The sequence below is a fragment of the Heterodontus francisci genome, chromosome 47 (genome assembly GCF_036365525.1).
Source record: "Heterodontus francisci isolate sHetFra1 chromosome 47, sHetFra1.hap1, whole genome shotgun sequence".
Lineage (NCBI taxonomy): Eukaryota > Metazoa > Chordata > Chondrichthyes > Heterodontiformes > Heterodontidae > Heterodontus > Heterodontus francisci.
In genome coordinates, this window is record NC_090417.1 from 13,434,212 (window position 1) to 13,448,877 (window position 14,666).

A 14,666-nucleotide genomic window follows, 5' to 3' on the forward strand; every position below is an offset into this window, starting at 1 on the left:
TGAGCCCTCTCTAAACTTCCCGTTAAAATTATTGTTTTGAATCTGTAGAATAACATCTGGCAGATACTAATGTTTCACTGTGCTATCGTTTACACGTTTTCAAGGTGGATGGTTCCAAAAGGAGGCGAGACAGCCCAGCTGGCTAATGACCAGTCTTTTCACAGTCATCCACATCTGGAGACAGATATTCAGCCACTCCAGAGAAATTCAATTAAGATCATTTCTTACTTGTGTCTGCAAAATTGCCTTTTGAAAAAAGCACCCTTTTTAAATGAATTGAATTTTTGCCAGTTTTAAGCCTTTTCATAGCTGAGCGGACTCCAGCTGTTAGCTTTGCCACTCTCACCTGTAGTGTAGTGTAGTGTCGTGCAGTGCACAAGGGAAAGATAAGATAGCTTCCTTCTATTTGTCCCTCCCTGTTTGACACGTGTAACTCATGGTGAATAATTGTACGGGCCAGGCCATTCCTTGTCCCTGCCCAGCGCAGTGCTTTAATAGCTTATTTCACTGACAGAGGAGGAAATGAATCGTCAGCTGGGTGCAATGACAGAAGTAATCATACAAAGGGAGGTTATTTGGCCCATCCACCTTTGCCAGTGCTAGCTGTTCAACTGGAGTTGTCTATTCCAATCCTATTTCCCCTGCCCTTTTTCCATCTGCTTTTCATATTCTTCCTTTTCGACAGAATATCCAGTTCTCTTATTTTTCAGTTAGGGATAAGGTGGTATTGGGTACAGTAACCAGTGAGGTGCTGTTCAGTGATGGTGGGACGGCACTTGTCCAGAATTATTTGTCCTACCCAGTGTCTTAGAATTATTTATATGTTTGCAGGCCATGCTTCAGCAGAGGTCACAGCAGGGAAAACAGCACGTTCTCACATACAATGATAGCTATTCTTCTCTCCAGAAATAGACCCGTTATAATTGAATTATATTAGTCGCAGAAAAAAAATTCCTTGCAGTTTGTGGTTTCAAAAAAAAGAGTGGTGTTAATTTCAAATAACCCGCTGCGCAATTTAAATTTATTGTGCTGCCCACTCCCTGCTATGTTGTAATCCATTTTGTGGCAGAAGAGCAGAGCTTTGGCAGAGTGCAGGTTGTGCCAGCTGTAATCAACTGGAAGAGCATTTACAATGAATACACTGAGATATGCCTGCGGTTGTTGGGGGAGGAACAGGTCGCACAACAAGGCTGGAAATGTTCGAGTAATTGAGGTTCCTCGTAAAAAATAAAAAAACTGGGTCTCCAGCTTTACAAAGGGAAATTGTGTGGGCAATAATTACAGCATGGCACTTGATAATGCGTGGGCAGACAGCCCAGAAACGCAGTTCAATGGAAGCGTGCTGTAAGCTTCACGGCATAAGCAGGGATTAAGTCAGTTTGGTGTGCTCCACTGGGTGTTTTTTTAATTGAGAAACTTAGCAAAGGGTCAAATGTCCACTTGGCAGCCACGGATTGAAACCAACAGCAGAGAAGAGTTATTATTATTTAGTTAGTTTATTACTTTTTAGTTATTACTATTTCAGCAAGTTTGGGTTTTCATTGATTGTGGGAGAAATTTGTGTATGTTACTCTGGTGTCTTTATTTTTGGGGGAGATATGGCTAACACTTCCTTTGAAAAAAATTAATAACCCTTCTGCTCAATTCAGTCCCCTGGCGCCTTGTCCAATAATGCAGAAGCTGCGTTTGTTGACGCCGCACCCGCCAGGTGGCACAGAACCGGCCACAAATGTGGCCTCATCCACTGAAACATCTGCAACGTCTCAGGCAGCTGCCAGTAATAAAAATGGCGCTGTTCAATTTGTCATGAAAAATAAATTAAAGCCAAACCCCTCAATGGCTGTGATCGCTGCCTCCATCCCACCCCCAGCAGTACCCTGCTCCTTCCCACCATCTCTGCTTCTCTTCGCCGCTCCCACCCCCCCCCCCCTCCACATCTGCTTGCTTCCCTCCTCAAATCCTCAGATGCTTGCTGTCCGCTTCGCCCCGTCACTCCTCGGCTGCTCGCTCCCTGCCTTGCCGCTTACTCCCACCTCGGCCACTGGCTCCTGCCCTCAGCTGCTTCCCCCCCCTCGGCCACTCGCTCCGCACCTAAAGAAGCGACCATGGGGGTGGGGGGTGGGGGCGGGTGGGATGGGTCGGTGGGCGGGAGACAAGCAGCCGAAGCTGTGATGCAGTGGGGGGCAAGGCGGAGAGCCGGCGGACGAGATGGGTAACGGTGAGGCCGCAAGTGAGCAGCCAAGCTGGGGAAGCATCGAGGCGGGATGGAGCGGTGAGTAGTTGGGCACGGGAAATTGAAAGCGGCGATGATGGCGGGAGGGAGCGGAATACCATTAAGGGAATGGTGGCAGCGACCACAGCTGTTAAAGGGTGTGGATGTCATTGTGTGGTGATGTCAGCACGCACATGCGCACATTCATACTGGCAAGCTGGTAAATGTTCGCACACATTGATGACATCCGTGATCTCTCTGCACATGCTCCATTATGAATACTGAGGCTGCCACCTCTTCCATTGTATTCCCTGATGATGCCATCCTGGAGCACTATCATGACAAATCTTTCCTTTAGGGTGTAGGGTTGGCACCCAGCCATCAGTGCCATGCAGCTCCGTAGCCAGCCAAAGGTAGGGTTGCAAGGGAAGGTGGGGTACCGTTCTATGCCATTTCAACAATGGTGAATGCCAGCTCAAAGTCAAAATACTCCATAACTCAATGCATTGAAAGGTCAATACACTTTTGGTTAAATTTAACGGGAGGGCTCAATACAGTAATAATCCTTGATGAGGTGCTGCCTATTATGCAGGGTGTGCTTTCCAGCACCATTCTACATCGAGTTACATGGGATATACAGCACAGGAATAGGCCATTCAGCCAAACCAGTCCATTCCACTATTTATGCTCCACTCGAGCCTTCTCCCATTCTTCTTCTTACTCAATCAGCAAAACCCTCGATTCTCTTTGCTCTTACATGCTTATCCCACCTCCCCTTAAGTGCATCTACACGATTCAGCTCAACCACTCCCTGTGGTAGTGAGTTGCACATTCTCACCACTCTCTAAGTGAAGAAGTTTTTTTCTGAATTCCCTATTTGATTTCCTTGTGACTTTATTCTCTTGATGGCCCCTGAGTTTGTTCTTCCCACAAGTCTGTTTTCAAATGCTTTGTTTTCATGGGTACCTTTTAAACATTGATCTTTGTTTCCGATATTACATTGGTGGCACAGAAATAGACGTACCTGGGGTTTTCGTACACCTGTCTTTGAAGGTGGCAGGACAAGTTGAGAAGGTTGTTAAGTCATGTGGAAATCATTGCTCTATGAGTAGTAACATTGAGTACAAAAGCAAGGAAGTTAAAGTAAACCTTTATAAATTGCTGCTTAGGCCTCAGCTAGATTATTGTGTCCAGTTCTGGGGACCACACTGGAGGGAAGATGCAAGGCTTTGCAGAGAAGATTTCCTCGAGTGGTACCAGGGCTGAGGTACTTGACTTGAGGTACAAATAATGTCCCAGATTCTGCCATCACCATCCCCGGGTATGTCCTGTCCCACTGGCAGGAAAGTGGTCTACAGTAGGGAAGGAGTTGCCCTGGGAGTCCTCAACATCGACTCTGGACCCCATGAAGTCAAACATGGACAAGGAAACCTCCTGCTGATTACCACCTCCTGCCCTCCCTGATCTGATGGGTCAGTACTCCTCCATGTTGAACAGCACTTGAAGGAAGCACTGAGGATGGCAAGGGCACAGAATGTTCTCTGGCTGGGGGACTTCAATGTCCATTACCAAGAGTGGCTCGGTCGCACCACTTCTGACCGAGCTGGCCGAGTCCTTAAGGACATATCTGCTCGACTGGGTATGCGGCAGGTGGTGAGGGAACCAACAAGAGGGGAAAAGATACTTGACCTCGTCCTCACCAATCTGCCTGCCGCCGATGCATCTGTCCATGACAGTATTGGTAGGAGTGACCACCGCACAGTCCTTGTGGAGACGAAGTCCCGCCTTCACATTGAGGATACCCTCCATCGTGTTGTGTGGCACTACCAGCGTGCCAAATGGGATAGATTTTGAACTGATCTCGCAATGCAAAACTGGGCATCCATGAGGCGCTGTGGGCCATCAGCAGCAGCAGAATTGTACTCAACCACAATCTGTAACCTCATGGCCCAGCATATCCCCCACTCTACCATTACCATCAAGCCAGGAGACCAACCCTAGTTCAATGAAGAGTGCAAGAGGGTATGCCAGGAGCAGCATGAGGCATACCTCAAAATGAGGTGTCAACCTGCTGAAGCTACAACACAGGACTATCTGCGTGCAAAACAGCGTAAGCAGCATGCGATAGACAGAGCTAAGCAATCCCGTAACCAACGGATCAGATCTGAGCTCTGCAGTCCTGCCGCATCCAGCCGTGAATGGTGGTGGACAATTAAACAACTAACTGGAGGAGGTGGCTCCACAAATATCCCCATCCTCAATGATGGGAGAGCGCAGCACATCAGTGCGAAAGATAAGGCTGAAACATTTGCAACAATCTTCAGCCAGAAGTGCTGAGTTGATGATCCATCTCGGCCCCCTCCTGAAGTCCCCAGCATCACAGATGCCAGTCTTCAGCCAATTCAATTCACTCCGCGTGAAATCAAGCAGCGACTGAAGGCAATGGATACTGCAAAGGCTATGGGCCCTGACAATATTCAGGCAATAGTACTGAAGAGCTGTACTCCAGAACTTGCAGCGCCCCTAGCCAAGCTGTTCCAGTACAGCGACAACACTGGCATCTACCCTGCAATGTGGAAAATTGCCCAGTTATGTCCTGTACACAAAAAGCAGGACAAGTCCACCCGGCCAATTACTGCCCCATCAGCCTACTCTCAATCATCAGTAAAGTGATGGAAGGTGTCATCAACAGTGCCATCAAACGGCACATGCTTAGCAATAACCTGTTCAGTGAGACTCAGTTTGGGTTCCGCCAGGGCCACTCAGTTCCAGACCTGATTACAGCCTTGGTTCAAACATGGATGGACAAAAGAGCTGAACTCGTGAGGTGACAGTGACTGCCATTGACATCAAGGCAGCATTTGACTGAGTATGGCATCGAGGAGCCCTAGCAAAACTGAGGTCAACGGGAATCGGGGGGGGGAACCCTCCGCTGGTTGGAGTCATACCTAGCGCAAAGGAAGATGGTTGTGGTTGTTGGAGGTCAATCATCTGAGCTCTAGGACATCACTGCAGGACTTCCTCAGGGTAGTGTCCTAGGCCCAACCATCTTCAGCTGCTTCATCAATGACCTTCCTTCAATCATAAGGTCAGAAGTGGTGATGGTCGCTAATGATTGCACAATGTTCAGCACCATTTGTGACTCCTCAGATACTGAAGCACTCCGTGTAGAAATGCAGCAAGACTTGGACAATATCCAGGCTTGGGCTGATAAGTGGCAAGTAACATTTGCGCCACACAAGTGCCAGGCAATGACCATCTCCAACAAGAGAGAATCTAACCATCTCCCCTTGACATTCAACGGCATTACCATCGCTGAATCCCCCAATATCAACATCCTGGGGGCTACCATTGACCAGAAACTGAACTGGAGTAGCCATATAAATACCGTGGCTACAAGAGCAGGTCAGAGGCTAGGAATCCTGCGGCGAGTAACTCACCTACTGACTCCCTATGCCTGTCCACTATCTACAAGGCACAAGTCAGGAGTGTGATGGAATACTCTCCACTTGCCTGGATGGGTGCAGCTCCAACAATACTCAAGAAGCTCAACACCATCCAGGACAAAGCAGCCCACTTGATTGGCACCCCATCTACAAACATTCACTCCCTCCACCACCGATGCGCAGTGGCAGCAGTGTGTACCATCTACAAGATTCACTGCAGCAACGCACCAAGGCTCCTTAGACAGCATCTTCCAAACCTGTGACCTCTACCAACGAGAAGGACAAGGGCAGAAAATGCATGGGAGCACCACCACCTGCAAATTCCCCTCCAAGTCACACACCATCCTGACTTGGAACTATATCCCCGTTCCTTCACTGTCGCTGGGTCAAAATCCCGTATCTCCCTTCCTAACAGCACTGTGGGTGTACCTACCCCAAATGGACTGCAGCGGTTCAAGAAGGCAGCTCACCACCACCTTCTCAAGGGCAATTAGGGATGGGCAATAAATGCTGGCCTGGCCAGCGACGCCCACATCCCATGAATGAATTCAATAAACACAGCAAGAGAGAATAGAGAAGCCCTGTGTTTGGTTGAATTTATAAGGAGAAACAGTTTCCACTGGCAGGAGGATCAGTAACCAGAGGGCACACATTTTAGACAGTTGGCAAAAGCACCAGAAGAGATGAAGAGAATTTTTTTTTTACATGGGAGTTTTATGATCTGGAATGCATTGCCTGAACCTGTTTGTGAAAGCAGATTTAATAGTAACTTTCAAAAGGGAACTGGATAAATACTTGAAAGGTCAAATGTACAAGGCTAGCAGTAAAGACCAATGGAGTGGGATGAATTGAATAGCTCTTGCGAAGAGCCAACACAGGACTGATGGACTGAATGGCATCCTCCTGTGCTGTATGATTCTGTGGTGGGAGTTAGAGAAGGCCGTTCACATGGTGAGAAATGCAACAAGTTACGTGTGCAGTAAAGTTAAGCTGCACAGTGCTGAGTTGTCTGGTTGAATTTTCATGGTATTTCTTTTGGAGAGCAGGTCCATGGAGAAGGAGCAGCGCCTTCAAAAAAAAATCACTGTGCAGGGTTTTTACTCTGGGTCATGTTACAGCTTTTACTGACACGCGCACATGAAAACAAAATTGAGTCATTCAAGCTGTTATCTTCATATTTCTCGCTGCACATAAATGGAATACAAGCCAATGCAATTTGGAATAACAGAGAAAAAAAGCTTTCATTAAACACGTTGTGTTGGAAAATTTCATTGCCCTCTGGAAATTGTTAAAAACAAGTTGTCAGAGGTGGAGAATTGTTTCTTCGCAATGGCACAGATCTCACCATTTGTTTGGAAAAGCTCAGACAGACAGACCTAATAGTTCAGATGATACATTCTTGCTCTTTTTGTAAGGTATTTTCTCTTCGTGTCAGTCCTGGGTTGGAGGGGTCGATTTAAAAGCTGCTTTGCCATTAACTACAACTTGCATTCATATCGAACCTTTGACGTACTTAAACATTCCAAAGAGCTCCAAATCAGACGACATTTGACACCGAGTCATGTAAGGAGATAGCTGGCACAGGCAGGAGGGTGTTGGAGAGAAAGGGAGGGGCGAGGCCATGGAGGCATTTGGAAAAAAAACAAGTGTGAGAATTTTAAACCACAGTGTTGCTGGATCACCGGACTGGGAGCCATTGTTGGTTCGCGAGCACAGGCGTGATATATTAAAGCAAGGAACCCCTGATGAAACCCAACCAATCTTTGGTAAGCTGTCGGACCACAGTTCAAATCAGCAGGTGACTTTCTTCTCTTGATGGCCCCTGAGTTTGTTCTTCCCCACAAGTCTGTTCTCAAATGCTTTGTTTTCATGGGTGCCTTTTAAACATTGATCTTTGTTTCCGATATTACATTGGTGGCACAGAAACAGACGTACCTGGGGTTTTCGTACACCTGTCTTTGAAGGTGGCAGGACAAGTTGAGCGACTGAAATATCTGGCGTTTTTCCAGAATTACAGCCAATACATTATCTCAGAGTTTGTGTACAAAGAGAAGCGTGACATATTCTAGGACTTCTGGGCTAAAAGTTAAAACCAGGACAAGATGCTCTTAAATGGCTGCCTAAGTACACGCCCATCTCCTTACTCTTCAGCTAGCTTCACCCTCTTCATTGAGAACGGCACCTTCTCAAAAACAATTTTCTCTCAACAAAGGTGACAATAAAGGGTGCTGCTGTTGTTAAATGTAACAGATGACATTTTACCACATTTCTTGCATCATGGGAAGTTGTTTTGACTTTGTATCAAGTGACACTATGCCATGTAACTTGGACATAAATTTACCAGTTTTCAACTTTAGGCAGTTGCATGAGAAGATCTTGGGGATGTAGCCTGACAACTTTTTGGCCTCGTATCTGCTGTGAAGATATGAGACTCCTTTATGTATAGACTACCAAGGAACTTAAAAAAATGCAGCTACATGTTAGAGTCTTTGTTCACATGCAAGCCATCAAAACGCCTCATTCCCCAGAGTAAGAAGTGAAGCCTGGTCGACTGTGTAACTTGAATCTGACAGTCGCAGGTTGCTGGAAGCAAATAATATATCAAATAGCTCAGTAGAGATGTCCAATGACAAAAATTCTGCAATTGTTGTGTGGGAAAATCTTGATAGAAGGTACATTCACTTTCACTGGTTTCAGTTTTAAATATTAGCAAGATAATTTGATCAATTGTTTTGCTAATATTTTGGTGAATGGGAACTAGTTTGCCTGTTGAAGAGTGAAAAGGCCTCTCTGGTTGAACAGGAAAAAATTCCAGGGCTTTGGGGAAAGAGTAGAGGATTGAGACTAATAGCGTAACTCTGAAAAAGTGGACACAGACATGCAGGGCTGAATGGTCTCCTCTGCTGTGAGATTCTTTAACCACTGCAGCTCTTAGCTTTCTGAAGTTTCTGGTTCCATTGAAGCAGTACTGAATGAACACAGTGACTTGATTGTTAGGACGCCACTTTGTCTCCCAGCTTCTCTCTCGCTGTGCTGTTCTGATCTCAGATCGCTTCACAAAATCTCTGTTTGCATGATGTTAAGTTTTTTGAGGTGATGTAAAAACTGATGATGCTAAACCATGCATCACATGGAGTAGATGATCTCTTCGAAAGCAAGCGTAACATGAGACAGATTGTAAGGCTGTAAACTTCAAAACACTCCCAGAACATTATCCAACACAAACGTTGAACGACTGAAATATCTGCCATTTTTCCAGAATTACAGCCAATACATTATCTCAGAGTTTGTGTACAAAGAGAAGCGTGACATATTCTCGGACTTCTGGGCTAAAAATTAAAACCAGGACAAGATGCTCTTAAATGGCTGCCTAAGTACACGCCCATCTCCTTACTCTTCAGCTAACTTCACTCTCTTCATTTAGAACTGCACCTTCTCAAAAACAGTTTTCTCTCAACAAAGGTGACAATATTGTGAAGAAAAGGGGAATTTACTCTTCCAGGAAGTTAATGGGGGATTCACTACGACAATATGGTGGATTTTGTTTTATTGTAACCTTTCAAACAATTTATTTTTCACTACATTTTATACTAAAATGCTCCCTGAAGATGTTGGATCGTTGAGGGCAGTTCCAGAAGTGCCAGACACTCCCCTGTATCCTGTCAAAGTGCCTGTTTTCATGTGTAATCTGCAACTCCATCTTTGAAATTAGGTGCTTGCTGTGTCTGAAGACCTCCCTCCCTACGGAAAATTCATGTCTCTTTCAACCCTTAATTGTGTTTGTACTTGATAATTCCCAGGAAAGTGAATCTAGCTTTTCTGGTAAGACTCGTCCAGAGAGGTGGGAGAAACCGTCCAGGGTTTGAACTCCTGATCAATGTTAGGTGTCTCCCATTGGAAAGGGTGAGGACAAAATAAGGCTCATCTGTCCTGCTGTTTCCGTGGATGAGCCTCCTGACACTGTTTGTCCTCCCTGACCAACTAGGTATGGTGCTGGAGTATATCTCCGTGTTCAGGAAGGGAGGGGAGAAAGTTATTTCCAAAATAAAATTCTGACGTGGAAACAAGTGGTTACACGTTTGACAACTTATCAAATGCCATTGGTTTGAAACTGCAGTTGTACAAATGTAAAATCATATAAATACATGCTAGGCGTGTTTTGGCAGCAGCAGTTCTGTCAAATGTCCAGACAGCCCCCGACAGCTGAATGCATTTACTTTTCATTCCCTCGGGTGAAGAGTACTTCCATTGACAAAATAGGCAGTCTGATTTATAGGCAATTCCTTGAAAACTAATTGGGGAAAATTAAAAGCACAATGTTGCTTCCGCAATGAGCTTTCGAGACAGACAATTAACCTATTTTCTTCTTTCGAAGCTGAGCAGTGTCCCAGTTGAGTGTCCTTTGCTGCCATTAATTAGACAAAGCACCATCTGAAAGGAATCTTCTTATCGAGGCACTAAAGGTCATGGATTCTGGCAGTGCATGTAGAGAAAATCAATTGGAGCCATGTGTAAAGGAAATGAAGTATTTGAACCTCACATCGTGTGTTCAAAACATAAAATATTAATTATCATGTCCATAAACAGCCAACTATTCAACTTGCAAAACCCCCAAAAAGAGCAGAAGCTCAGTTCAACACAGTAGGAGGCTAGCAGTGTGAACCAGCACAATACTAACGTTCAGTTCTCATTTAACTATGTGTGTTTTACTGGTGGAATCTTATGAGCTCCCTGGAAGTTTGGTGATTTTCTTATTAAGGTGGCCGATGAGAAGTTTTGATGTTGCATGCCAGCTGTATAGATTAAGTGACAAACGTTTCCATAACTCGTCATTGGGCTCCCAGCTTGGAGACCCAAATGTAAATCTTGGTCAGATTTGCACCCACGGTTGACCAAGGTTATGAGCGTTCCTAGTCTTCTTAAAGGAGGGGAAAATGCACCTGTCCCAAGTTGCTCAGAAGTTACCAAGATTTTTTTCTGCATTCCACAGGCTAATGGGGGATAGGCATTTTCACTGGAGGAGTGAACCACTTGACTGGAGAATTCTAGGAGAGATTAATGTCTAATATTCAGCAAGGTACAGGGCTTAGAGTTTGCAGTGTTCATTGAATCTGTTTGTCACTGCAATTACTGACATTCCCACCATAGATTTACAACATGAAAACTGGCAGTTGGACCCAGTGAATCCATGTTGCTGCCAATCCACAACTTAAGTCGTAGTCCTAATCTCACGTCCCACTTCGTGAAATCTGCACGCAGTGCCTATCATACTGCACCGACAGGATGGGGATTTAATGGAATAGGCAACGACACAGAATTTTACAGTGCTCTGTGAAAACATTTTTTTGTAAAGTTGTTCAGCTTTCCTTTAACAGGTGAATGTTTGCTCTCAGGGTATTGGTGTATTTTGCTTGCAAGCAAATGTTAGTACCTCTGCGGTCTTGCCTGTGGATTTACTTTTTAGCTTCACTGGCCACCGAATCCGCATGTTTGACAGAGATGCCTTAATGCGCTGCTTATTGTGTCAGTTGTAAGACTTGAGGCTTGTATGAGCTTAACCTTCAGCAAGCATTTAATCAAGTTCTGATGAAAGGTCACTGACCTGAAACGTTAACTCTGCTTCTGTCTCCACAGATGCTGCTTGACCTGCTGAGTATTTCCAGCATTTCTTGTTTTTATTTAATCAAGGTCATTGTTTAGGAATTAGAGAAGGCCATTCAGCCCCTCGAACTTGTTGCGCCATTCAAAGAAATTGTGGCTGATCTGTGACCCAACTCCACATACCCACCTTTTCCCCAAGTCCCTTAGCACTTTTGGATGTGTGTAGAAATGATTCCTTATTTCACTCCTGAAAGGTCTAGCTCTAATTTTTCGATTGCAGCCCTGGTCCTCGACTCCCCAAAAATCTTAGCTCAACCCTCGAAGTCTGGGTTTTACATTATCAATCCATTAGTATGATGCAACAACTCTGTAAATGTATTTATTTTTAGTTTCATCGAGTTATACAGCACAGAAACAGGCCCTTCGGTCCATCGTGTCTGTGCCGGCCATCAAGCACCTATCTATTCTAATCCTATTTTCCAGCACTTGGCCCATAGCCTTGTATGCTATGGCGTTTCAAGTGCACATATAAATACTTCTTAAATGTTGTGAGAGTTCCTGCCTCTACCACCCCACAGGTACTGTGTTCCAGATTTCGACCACTCTCTGTGTGAAGAAGTTGTTCCTCAAATCCCCTCTAAACCTCCTGCCCCTTACCTTAAATCTATGCCCCCTGGTTATTGATTCCTCCGCGAAGGGAAAAAATTTCTTCCTATCTATTCTGTCAATGCCCCTCCTAATTTTGTATACCTCAATCAAGTCCCCCCTCAGCGTTCTCTGCTCGAAGGAAAACAACCCTAGCCTATCTAGTCTCTTTTCATAGCTGAAATGCTCCAGCCCAGGCAACAACCTGGTGAATCTCCTCTGCACCCTCTCCATTGCAATCACATCCTTCCTATCGTGTGGCAACCAGAACTGTACACAGTACTCCAGCTGTGGCCTAACTAGCATTTTATACAGCTCCATCATAACCTCCCCGCTCTTATATTCAATGCCTCAGCTAATAAAGGCAAGTATCCCATCTGCTTTCCTAACCACCTTATCTACTTGTGCTGCTGCCTTCAGTGATCTATGCACAAGTACGCCAAGGTCCCTCTAACCTTCTGTATTCCTAGGGTCCTATCATCCATTGTATATTCCCTTGCCTTGTTCGTCCTCCCAAAATGCATCACCTCACACTTCTCAGGATTAAATTCCATTTGCCGCTGCTCTGCCCTTCTTACCAGCCCGTCTACATCGTCCTGTAATCTAAGGCTTTCCTCCTCACTAATTATGACACCACCAATTTCGTGTCATTTGCGAACTTACTGATCATACCTTCTATATTCATGTCTAAATCATTAATGTACACTACAAACAGCAAGGGTCCCAGCACTGATTCCTACGGTACATGACTGGTCACAGGTTTCCACTCGCAAAAACAACCCTCGACTATCACCCTCTGCCTCCTGCCACTAAGCCAATTTTGGTTCCAATTTGTCAAATTGCCCTGGATCACATGGGCTCTTAGCTTCTTAACCAATCTCCCATACAGGACCTTATCAAAAGCCTTACTGAAGTCCATGTAGACTACATCAACTGCTTTACCCTCATCTACACATCCAGTCACATCCTCGAAAAATTCAGTCAAATTTGTTAGACATGATCTCCCCCTGACAAAGCCATGCTGACGATCCCTGATTGTTCCCTGCCTGTCCAAGTGGAAATTAATCCTGTCCCTCAGAATTGTTTCCAATAGTTTCCCAACCACTGATGTTAGACTCACCGGCCTGTAATTACCTGGTTTATCCCTGCTTCCCATCTTGAATAATAGTCCCACATTCGCAGTCCTCTGGTACCTCTCCTGTAGCCAGAGAGGATTTGAAAATTTGTGTCAGAGCCCCTGCAATCTCCTCCCTTGCTGAACATACAGCCTGGGATATATCTCATCTGGGCCTGGGGATTTATCCACTTTTCAGCCCGCTAAAACAGCTAATACCTCCTCCCTTTCAATGCTAATTTGTTCAAGTATATCACAATCCCCCTCCCTGATCTCTCCACCTACATCGTCCTTCTCCATAGTGAACACAGATGAAAAGTAAAATGTCAACCTCACCTATGTTCTCTGGCTCCACACACAGACTGCCACTCTGGTCCCGAATGGGCCCGACTCTTTCCCTGGTTATCCTCTTGCCCTTAATATACTTATAAAACGCCTTAAGATTTTCCTTTATCTTGCCCGCCAGTGTTTTTTCATGTCCCCTCTTCACTCTAATTACTTTTTATAAGTACCCCCCTACATTTTCTGTACTCCTGCCTGTTTTCAGCGCTTTGAATCTGCCTTAAGCCTACTTTTTTTTTCCTGATCCAATCCTCTATATCCCTTGACATCCAGGGTTCCCTGGACTTGTTGGTCCTACCTTTCACCTTAACAGGTACATGTTGGCCCTGAACACTCACTATTTCCTTTTTGAATGACTCCCACTGGTCTGATGTGGACTTTCCTACAAGTAGCTGCTCCCAGTCCACTTTGGCCATATCCTGTTTTGTCATATTGAAATCGGTCTTCCCCCGCTTCAGTACTTTTATTTGCGGTCCGTCTTTGTCCTTTTCCATAACTACCTTAAATCCAACAGAGTTATGGTCATTATCCCCGAAATGCTCCCCCACTGACAATTCTACCACTTGATCAGCTTCATTCCACAAGATTAGGTCCTGTACCACCCCTTCTCTTGTAAAACTTTCCACGTGCTGGCTCAAAAAGCTCTCCTGTATGCACTTGAAGAATTCCACCCCCTTTCAGCCTTTTGCACTAAAACTATCCAGTTGATATTGGGGAAGTTGAAATCCCCTACTATTATTACCCTATTATTTTTACACCTCTCTGAGATTTGCCGACATATCTGCTCCTCTATCTCTTGTAAGCTACAACCAGAATATTAAAAGTATCTGTTCTCTGTGTATTCAGCAAGTTCAGAAGAAATGCATTTTTTAAATCGTATCTCTCAACCCAAGCAATCATCTTAGAAAATGGTGAGAATTGCAGAGGCAGCAATGTGCAAAATCCCATCAAAACAACACTCCTGATATATTGTAAAAATGGAAGTTCTTCAGAGATCTGTTTTTTTACTTGCCTTTTTTTTTAAACTTTATGCAGATGTTTCTGCATTTGGCAACTCTTCAGTCTTTGGCAGGGGTCTTGTGTGAGATTGACCTCCTGCCTGAGGACAAAGATGTTCTGTGTTTTTGGGCTTTGCTGTTAATGAAGATCATTACCTTAAGTGTTCACTGTGGAGGTGGACCTCTCTAAGCATCCATAGGAGCTGTGAAAGCGCTCCAGTGCAACTGTAGCAAGAGAAAGCTAGATACACGTCGAAATAGGAGGCCATTCAACCCCTTGTCCCTGTTTGGTCATTCAGTGAGGTAGG

The 14,666-nt window shown here is 45.0% G+C and overlaps 1 protein-coding gene across 1 annotated transcript in view; it reads left to right on the forward strand.

The window, feature by feature from the left end:
- Positions 1 to 14,666, forward strand: part of LOC137357099 (glutamine--fructose-6-phosphate aminotransferase [isomerizing] 1) — an 82,238-nt gene that overhangs the window by 56,216 nt on the left and 11,356 nt on the right. The window lies entirely within an intron of this gene.